This window comes from Hippichthys cyanospilos, chromosome 1, assembly GCF_059441005.1.
Source record: "Hippichthys cyanospilos isolate Australia breed blue-spotted pipefish chromosome 1, RoL_Hcya_1.0, whole genome shotgun sequence".
Lineage (NCBI taxonomy): Eukaryota > Metazoa > Chordata > Actinopteri > Syngnathiformes > Syngnathidae > Hippichthys > Hippichthys cyanospilos.
The window spans coordinates 30,903,614-30,917,051 of record NC_142369.1 but is presented as its reverse complement, the minus strand read 5'-3'; the positions used below and the strand labels follow the sequence as shown (position 1 = coordinate 30,917,051).

The 13,438-nt window shown below is 39.2% G+C and overlaps 1 protein-coding gene across 5 annotated transcripts in view; it reads right to left on the bottom strand.

Annotated features, from left to right (window-relative positions):
* Positions 1-13,438, bottom strand: part of arvcfb (ARVCF delta catenin family member b) — a 195,467-nt gene that overhangs the window by 151,510 nt on the left and 30,519 nt on the right. For all 5 annotated transcript variants that reach the window (XM_088435373.1, XM_088435568.1, XM_088435492.1 and 2 more), the window contains exon 2: positions 5,042-5,114. The gene's annotated coding sequence lies outside the window, so the exon portion shown is untranslated. The remainder of the gene's footprint in view (positions 1-5,041; positions 5,115-13,438) is intronic.

Below are 13,438 nucleotides of genomic sequence, written 5' to 3'. Positions count from 1 at the left end.
AGACACTTCCGACAATGCCGGATGCATGACACAACTCCACAACATGATCTATCGGTATGGAGAGGTGTCAAGACCCCAACTCTGGGTCTACAGGGAGAAGCAAAGCACTGGATCGGACATAGCTGATTTTGTCAGGTAGGTTATGAGTACCCATATAAAAAATGTCCCCCCTGAAGTTAAAATCCCCCTATTATTCAATTGATTATTCATTTATTTTCCAATTATGTTTAAAAAGTATCTCACTTGAGTGACTGATAGAAAATTGTGTGGTGTGTTAATATCTTAAATGCTGCTGCAAAATTGCACTTCACTTACACTAAGTTGAACTTTGCATTGAGTGGAGTGGGAGCACGTTCTTAAAACATATTTTAAACACAAGATGGAGACGTTATAAGGAGCATTTGTAATGATGATAATAATAATAATAATAACATAAAATTGATTAATTCCAAAGTACTGTTGGCAAGGCATTTAGATGCTTAGCTACCATCCTTTGGCACCTTGAAAAACTACCTATGCTGCAAAATGATGGTGACTCAGTGATGCTTGGAATTTACTAAATACCCTGAAGCTCCGGCAAACAATTAGGTTTCTGTGGTGTGATTAAACTCATTACTGTAGCAAATTAGACAAGATCAACTCAATGCCTTTATCACTAGAACCTGTTTCCTTAGAAGCACTGCAAATTAGACTACTATTTGCCCCACCGTCCTCAACCAATTCAAAGTGAGGCCCGTACCCAAAGAGGAGCTGCTGTTCATGGTGTAAATGCACAGAGTAAAGTCCTATTTTATTATTTTATTGTTCTTATTAACATGCTTGCTCCAGCACATTTCTGACATTTAATGAGTCCAAATGTGTAATAAGCAATTTATAAGGGAGTCAATGGCAAAAAAGCAATTCTGAGGTGACATGATAACATACCCGTCATTTCGGGTAAAAAATGAGTAGATGGAGAGAAAGTAGGTTCATTTGTAAAAATTACATTCCTGTCTTTTTAAAGAAAGTGCACCTTTTGGTGAGAAAACCAGCTTCAGGGTCATCATGATGACAATTGCAGTAAGAGGGCCTTTGTGTGATTGATTGCTGATATGCCTAATTGAAAGTGCTGCATTCCAACAGTTGGGGGCAAGCTACTTTCACATTTTTCCTGAATGTTAACATAGCCATCCATTTTCTTAACTGCTTGTTCTCACAAGTCCGCGGCTTGCTGGTACCCTATCCAGCTGTCTTTGGGCAGTAAGCAGGATGCAGAGATGAACAACGATTTATACTCACAAACACACCTTTAGGCTAGTTTTGAGTGTCCACTATATGTACCATGCATGACTTTTGGGATTGTGGGAGAAAACCACAGTACCAGGAATAAACTCACACAGGCATGGGCAGAACATGCAAACTTCACACAGAAGGGCCGAAGCCAGAAGCAAACCTGCGACCTCTGCACTGTGAGGTGAATGAGCTAATCAATCATCTACTGTGTCATCCTGATTTAGTCTAATTGGAAACTTGATATATGAATATAGAAGCATTTGTAAATCATATCATGCGCTGGATCATATTGGACATGTGCAACAGGTTTGCTAAAACATTTAATCGAAGAAAATCGCAATTTTTCATCAATCCATCCATCATCCGTACCGCTTCTCACAAAGGGCACAGATGTGCAGGAGCATATTCCGGGTGACTTTAGACGAGAGGCAGGGTAAACAAAAACAGTAAAAAACCGATGGTTGTCCGATGTCATGGTTTTTCCTAAAGATCATTATAAATGATAGTGGAATTATTATGACAAAGCAGAAAAGTCAGGAAATGTGTGTTATGTAAGACTATGAGAGCTCAAGCTTGGATAGGTCATATTAGTCCACTCAATCCTTACACACACATTGACTGCCAACCATAATTGGCCCCTTGCCACCATATTAATATGCATTCCCATACTATTAAAATGGCTTTTCATTGTGAAGCTCAAGAGAGTTAATTAGACCAGGGACATTTTGGAAAGGCAAGGATTTAAGGTTCAAATGACCTTGATTAAAGAAGTGGCTCTTGAATGGATAGCTCCTCTTCCTGCACTTCACCTTGCTGACTAACATTTATCACTCACTGGTGGTTGCAAGATCGACCTGTTGCATAGAATCGAGACCCTGGGGGGGCGGGGGGGTTGTCCTTGAGATTGTATTCAGCAGCCAATACAAAACCAGGTGTAAACTGCATAAAAAATGAAATTATTAGTTTTCTTATTATGAAAGTGTGAAAATGTATTATTTGGACTGTCCAATTAACCTATCTTGCATGCTTATGACCTATGGGAGGAAGCTCAATCTCCCAAAGAGTAATCTACCACAAGGACGACAGTTGTCTGATGCACCAAATGATACCTGCTAGAATTATGGGCTGTTCAAGGAGTGTGCTTTGACCTCTCTGAAAGCCAATCTGATGTCAGTCAAATGTATCTTTGGTCACCTTTTCTCACCTTGATAAAACATAAAAGAGGGGGACTACATGACTGCAGGCAATGAAGCAGATCAAAACAGCCAAAAAAAAACATATCGTATTTCTCAGACCTCGCTTAGAAGTCGAACCATCCTTTTTTACTTCAATTTGGGTGAATTTAAAAAAAAAAAACGCGATTATAAGTCTACCCGACTTTAGTAGTTACATAGATCTTGGCTGTCCAATTCAAACACATGGAGTCTGTGCCAAATAGCTCCCCCCATTTAACTTCCGAATGTCCTCTCCTTCCTGCTCGTCATTTGTTCAAACATCCTCGTTAGTCTTCCACGGGTAGTCATCTTCGGACCTGTCCAGGTTGTTTGAAATGGAGGTCTTCGGAAATTGTTTGCTGATCATCTTTCTTGGGATATTATCCCAAGCTTTATTTACCCAATTGAAGGATGTTATGAGATCAGAGTGTGGAAGGTTGTCCTTCGATGTTCCTCCTCCCACCTGCCGACATCGATGCCGGCTTCAAGCGCATGTTCACGGGCTGAAGGAGACAAGTCAAGAAATCTTTTCCTTTTCATAATGCGTCAAAGTCCATTGAAAAAAAAAAAGATCCATGTAGCCTCGTTGTCGACAAAGAGGCAATTAGGCGGCGCTTGACTAAACTGCATTTTTGCAATGTTCTGTGCATCTAAAATAGATGCATACTATATTGAATTAGCAGTATGTATAATCATTTTAAGCCTTGTAAATGACATAGTCCTTATTTCATAGTCAAATTAATGTTTTGTGATGCGGTTATAAGTCGACCCCCTAATATGGGGGTTGAAAATGAAAAATTGTAATCTGGGAAATATGTTACTTGTTTGGTTTTTTTCTACCACAGTCCTGCCTTTTAGCAAAATAGGTAGTAGACAAGGAAGCAACTGAGGAACAATCGTAGCTTGGGGACAGTGCTGGAGATAAAGGGCTCTCCAGACACATTGTCAGAATCTGGTTATCCTCACAATAATATTGTGCAAGATTTATCATTTTCCCTTCATGCTAAATCCTAGATCTTCTCCAGGGTCAGGCCTCTTCATTGAGCTGCACAGAAGCATATTCAGTGATGCAGTACACACACACACACACACACACACAATGAAGACAAAGAGCCAGCAAAGCAGTTCATTCCCAGAAGACCACAAAAGAAACAAGACATGACCTGAAGTTGGGATCCACTCAATCTACTGCCAAACTATTTAAGTACACTTCTTTGTAGCTGCCACAAACAAGCTTATTCTCCAAAGCAAAAGGGGACAACACACTTTAGCAACTCTGTGTTCTTGTAAAATAACTACAGAGTCCTTTGTGCAAGACACTGAAGAGAAGGCAGACCATTAGTCAAGCTCCCGCAAATTATTTGAACTTTAGCTCTTTGCACCCTGGTTACCAAACTGGTTGTCAGGTGGTAACCAACCAATATTTTTAAAAGATAAATACTGTACTTCTGAAAGAACAGCTTCTCTGCAACATCCCTGAATTCCAACCAAGGTATTTTATCCCAAAATGTGCAATTTTATTTAGTGATGTTAAATGGAGGTTATCATAGCACAATTGACAAGTACTTTATTGACAAAAGACTCAATCACAATCGTCACATTCCCCTGGGAATGTACTTCTCTTTCAAAGCCACATAATCCATGAAGGATAAGGATATTAGGTAACATTAACTTTAAACCAAACTGAACTACTAACACTTTGACTGAGTGAATTTTCAAACTCACTGGAGGACTGAAGCTGCTCTGGAAAGATGACGGACTCGGACGGGGAGATGGCAAGACAGGACGAAAAAGACGACGACTTATGACATTGACAAAAGACAACAACCCGACAACTAGCAAAAGCAAAAACTGCAATTTAAACTGACTCTAATTAGGGAAACACAAAACAGCTGGACAGTCACGAACGGCAGGGAAACTTGATAGGTTGACACACGCGGGGCAAGGCAAACACAAACAGGTGGACAAAATCATACTAACGAGGAAACGTACAAGGAAAGTAGACCCGAGGGAAACAAACATGAGCTAAGAAGCCCGAACAAAACCCCGCAATAACAGAAATCACAAAACCCACAACAACAAATCTCAATTGAACATGACACCTTGGTACACTTTTATTTTGAAATTCCTCCAGTTAGCATAACCGAGACAACGCTCAACTAATTTGATCATCTTTGGGTTGCAGTGAGCTGGCTCTGGCTCACAGAGTGCGCAGAAGATAACGTGAACAACACGGTGTCGTTCTGAAGTCATGTTCACACTGTGAAATGAAGTTCGAACTGTCCGCACTTAAAAAACAGAATCAAGTGCTGACTAAAGTTCTTTTTTTTCCAATTGATGTTCGTTTTTTTTTTTTAATATATTTTTCGAGTATCTAGTTCTAAGTCTCGTGATACAAACAGAAGCATATAGCAACCCAGACGAACAGTCTTACTGTAACGCTCTACAATAACATAACAGATTTAATCACAAATCACTAATTCATCAAAGGAACTTAATCCGACAAGTGATATAAAAAACAAACATCCGTTTGTTTGGATTGAGAAAGGACTCACCTTAGGCTGAGGAGAAAGGCACATGCAAATATCAGAGCAGGAGGACATTTATCTGGCCAGGATCACACTCCACCTGTCAGACAAAGACTTAACATAAGTCAGCCTTCAAAGAAGATAAGCACTTTATCAATGGACTCAACATAATAAGAAACTCAGTGGAGACCTTTGTCTAGTTTCAAGTGTCAGGCTGTACTTCTAGACGAAAACATAGCAGTATATTTAGGAAATGGACAATAGTATTGAGAAGCAGTGTCTCGTAACTAAAGACAAGCAGTAGAATGAGTAATCAACAGTTACCACACTATAAGGCGCACCTAAAAGCCTTCATTTTTTTTTAAAAAAAGCTGATGGTGCGCCTTATAATCAGGTGCGCCTTATATATGGATCAATATTGAGATTGGGATTCATAGATGGGGAATGAGCTGATAAAGTAAGGTTTATCTCTTTTTTGTGTGTTTACAGTTGAACAAGGTTGGTCATATTGACATTGAGTTATTATGCTATTGAGAGTTTAGGGTTATTATTTGAGGGGTTATTGTTATCACTTTGAGTATTATTATATTGTGACTGAAAAAGTTTTAAAATTTGTCTTTAACTGAGGGTGCGCCTTATAATCCGGTGCACCTTATATATGGAAAAGGTTGTAAATATGTCATTAATTGAGGGTGCGGTTTATAATCCATTTATAATCCTTATAATCTGTGTGCCTTATAGTGCGGAACATACGGTACTTCAAATTGTCTGACCTAGCTTGTGTTGAGGAAGTTTGAGGAGATGCACACCCAAATAATAAATATTTTGTACAACAGGTCAAATGGAAACCATTTATGATGCAGTGCAGTGCTACAGCATGGGAAACTACAAGCACAGAAATAGACTTTTATCAAATGTAAATCTCTATGGTGATACAAAACTAATCACTGATTCTTGCTTAGGCAAAACATGTATGTCTTATTTGACTGTAAATGTATGTTTGTTGGACGTATACTGTGGACTCGTGCTGAGAAAGAGGAATTATAAAAAAGACAGCTACAGAAAGTTGAAATTTCTATTGACAGTGTATTGAAGAACTGGAAAAAGATTCGATCACTTGAGAGGCTGTAAGCAAAGGCTGTATCAACATTTTTTAAAAAGGCACAATGCCCATCAAGTTTATGAGGGCAAGATCTTTTTGTTCTTTTTAAATGTTGTACCAGGAAGGCAAATGCTATTTGAAACAATGGAATATTTGATATATCATTGCACTGCAAACATAGGATATGTGATTACTGTGTACCTTAAATTTAAATGACCCAAATGCATCTCTGTTGAATCCTACTTTTTTAACTTTTCATAAACAAGAGGGTCACATGATGTTGTTTTTAACTGACTCCTTCGGGCACACAGATTGGGCAGACACAGCCTCCTCCCATTAATGGAATATATGGAAGGCAAGTGGATGGAATGGCTGCACTCAGAATATGATCGATTGAAAAGCAATTTGCCCCTCTGCTTAATAAGCCAGAACCTGATGGGTGTTGGTCTATATTCAGGATACGCAATACACAAGAGCAATGAGATTGGTGGAAAAATAACCATCAAGCTGTCACCATGCAATACCTCCTTGTCTGACCAACTGACTTTCACGCATGGCTGACACGGCCAACAGACAGACAGGACAACTCCTGTCCAAAACGCTGTGGTTCTTGCCGGCTTTGGGAGGCAGCAGCTAAAACTGTTTGGATTTTTGATCTCACTCTCTCTCTCTCTCTCTCTCTCTCTCTCTCTCTCTCTCTCTCTCTCTCTCTCTCTCTCTCTCTCTCTCCTCTCTCTGGTATGACTCCCGTTGTCTATGTTTGAAATGATTACAAGGTGACTTGCAATTTATTTACATAGCCTCGTTAAATTACCATGCATGCAACCAGTTGGCGAGTTCTGGCCCAAAGCCTGTTTTTTTTACCTCGCCTGACGCTTGATTTCCTATCCCAATGAACCCTAGGGCCCCACTTTCCAAAGCATAAGTTTATATCACAGCCTGGTGGGCACTTTCAGAGTGTCCAGGTGGAAACACCCGGGTAGGAGAACTTATTCAACATCACAGATGATTTGACAAAGTTAAAAACCGAGGCAAAAAGCCTAGAAAGGACACGCGGGGAACGAAAAACATCCACTGCACGAACTGTAAGACATGAAATCCAATTTTCTTTGGTTGAATACACTGGCCACTCTGCAGCTAATACAGTGTCTGTGAACATGCACATGGTTATATTTTCATTAAATTATATGCTCCAGGTTTCGTGCTCCTGGAAAAATGGGCAGGAAGTACACTCATTATTTTATTTATAGAACACTATTTGCGATTGCAACCGCCAAATAGCCACTACTTGTGGGTGTATAAAAAGAAGACTATCAAATTGGTCCTCCTGGAGTCCAGCCCAGTTATTCAACACTGATGGTGACCTGAACCTTGTCACTTGTTGAGAAGCATTAGTAAATATCTGAGGCAGCGAGGGAAGGCACGACCATATGGGCCATGGCTGCACAGTTGGATCACAGTTGCCTTGCACGCAATAATGCTGTACAATGACATACATCTGGTATTGGTTTAAAGTTAATTAAACAAATAAATAAACGAAAAACATTGTAGCGATGTTACTCATAACAGAGAAATTAAGCATGACCGAAATGTAGGGGTCAGGTTTAAATATTGCATTTGTCACTCCCGTGGCAGTTACAAAAATCAATTTAGATGGATCATTTACAGAGACAAGAAAAACAAAACAAAGAAAGCAAAAAGATAAAGACTGTTTTGTCTCCAGAGGATATTCTGTTTCCATAGGAACACAGGTAATGATGGTGGTGCAAACAGGCAGTCTATACTCACTGCTGTCGCTTTTCTTCTTAGAGGATTATTTGAGGGACTGGATAGCCGGAGTGAGATGTCGTTCACAGTTATAAATCAGCCACAGCAGCTTGTATGGTCCTTTTATACTAAACTAAACAAAATGGTCATAAATTCTTCTTTAGCACCACCATCAGGATGACATCAGATCGGCTTTTGTTGGAGAGCTTTAAATCGCTTAATATTGCTAATTTGTAAAAGGAGAGGACTAATATAAGCGGGCAGATATTCACACTGGGCATATGATAATCCATTGATATGTGTCATCATCTATTTTTTGATAGTAAAATGATTTATTAATATCGTTGGTGCATTATAATAGTGTTCCTCGATAAATAGGAAGCAATGCAACCCATACACATATATATACATATATCTATCTACTACGTGATATGCTCAGAATGTAAGTCTGTTCATTTATTAGTGGTTCATTTTTACTGCCCTCATGCTCTTTTTCTGTTTTATTTATTTTTGTTTTTGTTTTATTGACTACCTTATTATTTACTCAATTATGGAATGTGGTCTGCCCGGGGAAGTGAACAGAATAAGAATTTCATTGTGTCGTATTACAGTGATTCTGCCAAAAAAAACTCTTGAATCTTGAATCTACTCCATAATATGCTCAGAATGTAAGTCCATTCATTTATTAATGGTTCATTATTACTGCCCTTATCCTCTATTACAGTTTTTTTTTGTTAGTTTTATTGCCTACCATATTATTTGCTCGATTATGGAATGTAGTCTGCTCGGGGAAGTGAACAGAATAAGAACTTCATTGTGTAGTATTACTATGCATATGACAATAAAACTATTGAATCTTGAATATAGAAATACATACAGTACAGTATGCACATATAACTGTAAATGCTGCACACAAATCAGTGGTGACTCAATGGGGCTTCAAGTGGGTGTGAAAAGGGAATATTGCATCCAAATATTTGAACTGGAATCAGAGGCAAATCGCGTAATACTGTTGTGTGCATTGTCGCTTTAAGACAGCTGTTTATGACTTAGCAATGTCAGGAGTGAGCGTGTCATGTGGATACAAGCAATTTTGGCAAGCTGTTAAGACACAAGTGAGTCCTTCAAACCTATGTAAATGTTTATGTGTGTATGTGAATGAATAGTTTGGAAAGTTAACCTGCTTTACAGTCTAAATCAGGGGTGCCCATACCTTTCTTCCAAGGACAGCACGTGCACACACATACACACGCACACACACACACACACACACACACACACACACACACACACACACACACACACAAAACAGAAAGATACAAGGGTCACTTTGAAATTTTCTTACTGGAATTTACGAAAATGAAAGCTGAGGATTTTTTTTTTTATTTTATTTTGGGTGGCCTGAGGCTCTGCATCCTACCCAAATAGCTGCCACACCACCGAGCAACAGCTGAATCCAATCTCCACATCCAAAACAATAGCAATATATACTGTAGTAAACGGACCACACTTGAGTCATATTATTGTGATATGTTCACATATTGGACCTGGACACTAAGCAGTAAGTGGAGGAAAAATTGTATTTTAAATTGGCTGTTTAGTGACTCTCTTCAGCGTTGTGAAGAGAAATTTTGTTATAGTGCTTCTCAAACAGTTGGGCGGGCGTGGGGGGTGACCCCAGGGAAAAGGCTTTGTTTTTGTTATGTGAAGTTAGGTGACATGTGTCATGTCACTAAACACAGCCAAAAGCGTGTTTAAAAAAAATGTAAAACTTTAACAAACCATGCAAATGTGTCGGTCAATATGAAACACATTCAACACAAACACACATTATATGACAAAGATTTACCTACTTACGACTTCATAAATTATAGTAAGTGTAATTCACCACGCAATGCATTCTGGGACTTACTAGCTATGTCATCATTACCATATAATTGAATGTACAATAGGTGGATTAGATGTGATGTGAACTTGTGCGGGTCATCTTTTGCTGCCCTGGGTGTCACAAAATTGATTGAAAAATGAGCACGCTTATGACTTATTTTTAATGCACATTGCCTTTGAAGGAATATTGGCACAACTAGCATTGCTGAGCTGGGCTGTTACACGTACATTAAAGAATGGAATGGTGGTTGAGGCAAATCTGCTTTTGAACAAATTTATAGCTTGACGATCATTGAATCTGATAGGGGTTTACATTTGCATTTGCATGTAGCTTTGGTGCGCAACTGCTCCAACATTTGAAGGCCTTTGATCACTGCAAACTCACAATGGGCAAGATCAGTGTCTGGCCCTTGAATATCACACTTCACTGTAATCCTTGAAAAGAAAATTGTCATTTATTCCATGCAATTTTAAGGTGAAACACTTTGTTGGGATGCATGTATCTTTTAATTGGTGCTTTCACAGAGTATTCACAAAGTACTATTGGTTTCTTGTTTGAAGTTAGTACTTTTTATCAGTTGAAAATAACATGGTATCAAACATCCCTAACATATAACAGATATTTACTAGAATAGAGTGACTTGCTCATTGACCTTGCAGAAGGTTGATCGTGATCCCCAGAGTTCGCTACAAATGGGATCAAGTGATAAAAGGGGGACTGCATGCGTGTGTGCTTATGTTGTTTTTATGGGGGATGGGGTGTCTTACTGGATTTCAGTCACAACAGGAGTTGTCCACCATCTGGAGAGGAACAAAAACCCATAAGACATCCTGTTACCTCATCTGCCATTCAGACCAGATAGCGGGCTTCTGGTATGCTGAATATTATTAACACTCGGGTACCGCAACCAAAATGTTTTTTGTTTTTTTTTCTCAATAAGAGTTCTATTGAGACAAAGAAAGAAATTGACTAAAGATGCTATAAAGGGAACTTTGTAAAATCCCATGGTTTTCACACAATGTTTTTGCTGCGTCTTATGCAGATGAAATACTATCGCAAGTGGAATTTCTCCATTTACATAGTACATAATTTTCCACTTTACAATGTCCTCAAAGCGCTTTACAGCCCACGACCTGTTCATCTTGCTCAAGGACAATTCGACATTGTCGCCAAGGTCAGGGATCAAACCCGCAACATCTTAATTGGGAGACAAGCACTCTCCCGTTGAGCCACACAAAACAAAGTAAATGTTATTATTTTTATTTTTGAATGTGTGTCCCCTCATGCATCGAAGCAGATTTTTTTTTTTTTGTGCTTGAGTGCTGCACATAGATTTTTAAGAATGTTGTAATTACACTTGCTGAAAAGAATCCATGTTCCATATCAGCAGTATTTTTAACTTAATACTTTAAATGAAATAATCGTGAGGAATAAACATCAACAGGAAAAGACAATTGGCACTCTGTACATTTTTTCACAAATGTTCAGGTAACGTGAGGGTTTCATTTGACTTTATGAGTGAATACATGTTAACTTCCCATTAGGGCACATCCAATCACAAAAGGAGAAAGAAACAACGAAAAATCACAACACTCTGTGGTCTGGTACAACAAATACTTTATGCAATATGTGCCAAGTGTGCTGCCCACAATAAAAGAAGAAAAAACAATTAGAGAAATACAAATGCTGATTCAACACTGCTATGAGAACTGGAACGCTGCGCCACTAAAAATGCATTCAGATGGACGGTGATGCGGAATCTAGCCTATACCAACACTCAGAAATACTGCGTTAAAATCAATTGCAATCTCCTGGACTCTACACAAACTCTCTCACACACACACACTCCATGCACACCCTGGACTCTGAGAATCTATACGACTTATTTTCTTTTCAGTTTATTCTGCATATAATACTGCTGTGCTGATTGAAATTTTAATATAACAGAATGTTGGAATACATCAGAGGGACAGTGCATGCTAGATGTTTTGGAGTTAAGTCAGAGACACCAGACTGGTCAGACATGTCCATAAGAAAGCGTTGCTAGGCAGTGCTTAGTCATGAGCTTAGAACTCTCATTGAATTGTCTAAATTGTGTTTTTTAAATACACAACGCAAATCCAAATAATGCTTCAAAATAAAAGGGTTAGGTGAGCCAGGCACACATCCCTAGTGATGTATAATTTCCAGATCTACTTATCAAATTAATTTTTAAAATTTGACATATTTTCCGAATGCAAAGGTAAGGAAAAGCCTCTCTTCGCCAGCTGACTTTGGGACTCAAGTACTGTACTCGCACAAGTTAAGTTTATTTTACTGCAGTGTGCATGACAAGACTTTTGTGAGTGCCCAGAAGGTTTTTGGATATTACTAGAGGCAGACTTGGTGTTTCCAAATGCTTTTTGAAGCTTTTTTTTCCACAGCTGGTGAGCTGTTACATGCGGTTAACACAAGTGAATTGGAGCAGACACCTTGGGCCAGTCAGTAAATACACTGTACATTGAAATGAAACATCAATCTCATGAAGTACTGTAAAAAATATACATTATAGAATCAGATTACTGGTCTTGAATCGGCAATCCATTTACAGATCAAGCATGCATATTGGCCCAGATCACGCTGAACTGTTGTTTTAAGTTGGTTTAAGCACTTACTTTCTCAATTTAAGGTCCTTTATTTTTACCGCCTGTGTCTATGTGCAAGTCGAGTATGTAATCTGTCAAATCACATACATTAACCCCGCTGTTGCAATCCAATCACTTCGTACCACCTCTCATGCCACTTGTTCATGGCCACTATCATTATTACGATCACCTGTGGCTTGACATTCACCCCTTTGCCAGTTAGCTTCCTCCACTCAGCTCCCATTTGTAGTCTCATCATCTAATTTCAGTATATTCGCTTCTCTGCTACTGCTTTGTGTTAGCCTTGTATTGATTCATCCTGTGCTTTTCTTCGATTATTTTCTAAATGAACCTGTTTTTGACATCTGCCATCTTGCCTTTGCCAAGTTGCTTTTCCTGCATTCGGGTCCAAAATGCAGCCGGAGTAAACAGCAGGGAGAGCAGGGTAATTGGAGTGATGAGCAAAAAAATATATCTGAATACCTTGGCAATGCGAGATTGGTGTGAGACAGGAGCGGCAGGATGCTTCCGGGCGTGTAATTTTTTGGACCAAAAAAAAAACGAGCAATGTTGACTTCAGATAAAATACTAAATATCACAACCACCCTGCAGCATACCTCAGCCTTGAACAAGCAAACTTAGCAGTGCACTTGCATTAAGTAGGCAAGCTGCAGCCTCTAAGCCCCCAGTCTTCTTGCATGCTCAATTCCCATCAAAGCACATCTGCCCACAGTCAGTCAAACGCTTCAGCCACGAGTGCTTCTCCTCAATGTCACCTTTCCAGGAGTGCTTACAATGGCAGTCTTTGGTCCACCATGAGACACTGACACTTGCTTCAAGTAAACAGCAGGTGGAAGAGGCCGCTTTTTGCATCTGCTAATGCTCATTATTCCCACAAAGCTCAAGGTCCAGTTGTGGCACTTACCGCAATCACCCAAATATAAGACACGCCTATATATAAGATGCACCATGTATTCTCGGATCAAATTCTGGTATTTTCTATGTTCCCGTGTAAAAGATGCACCGACACCTTGGCAACAAAG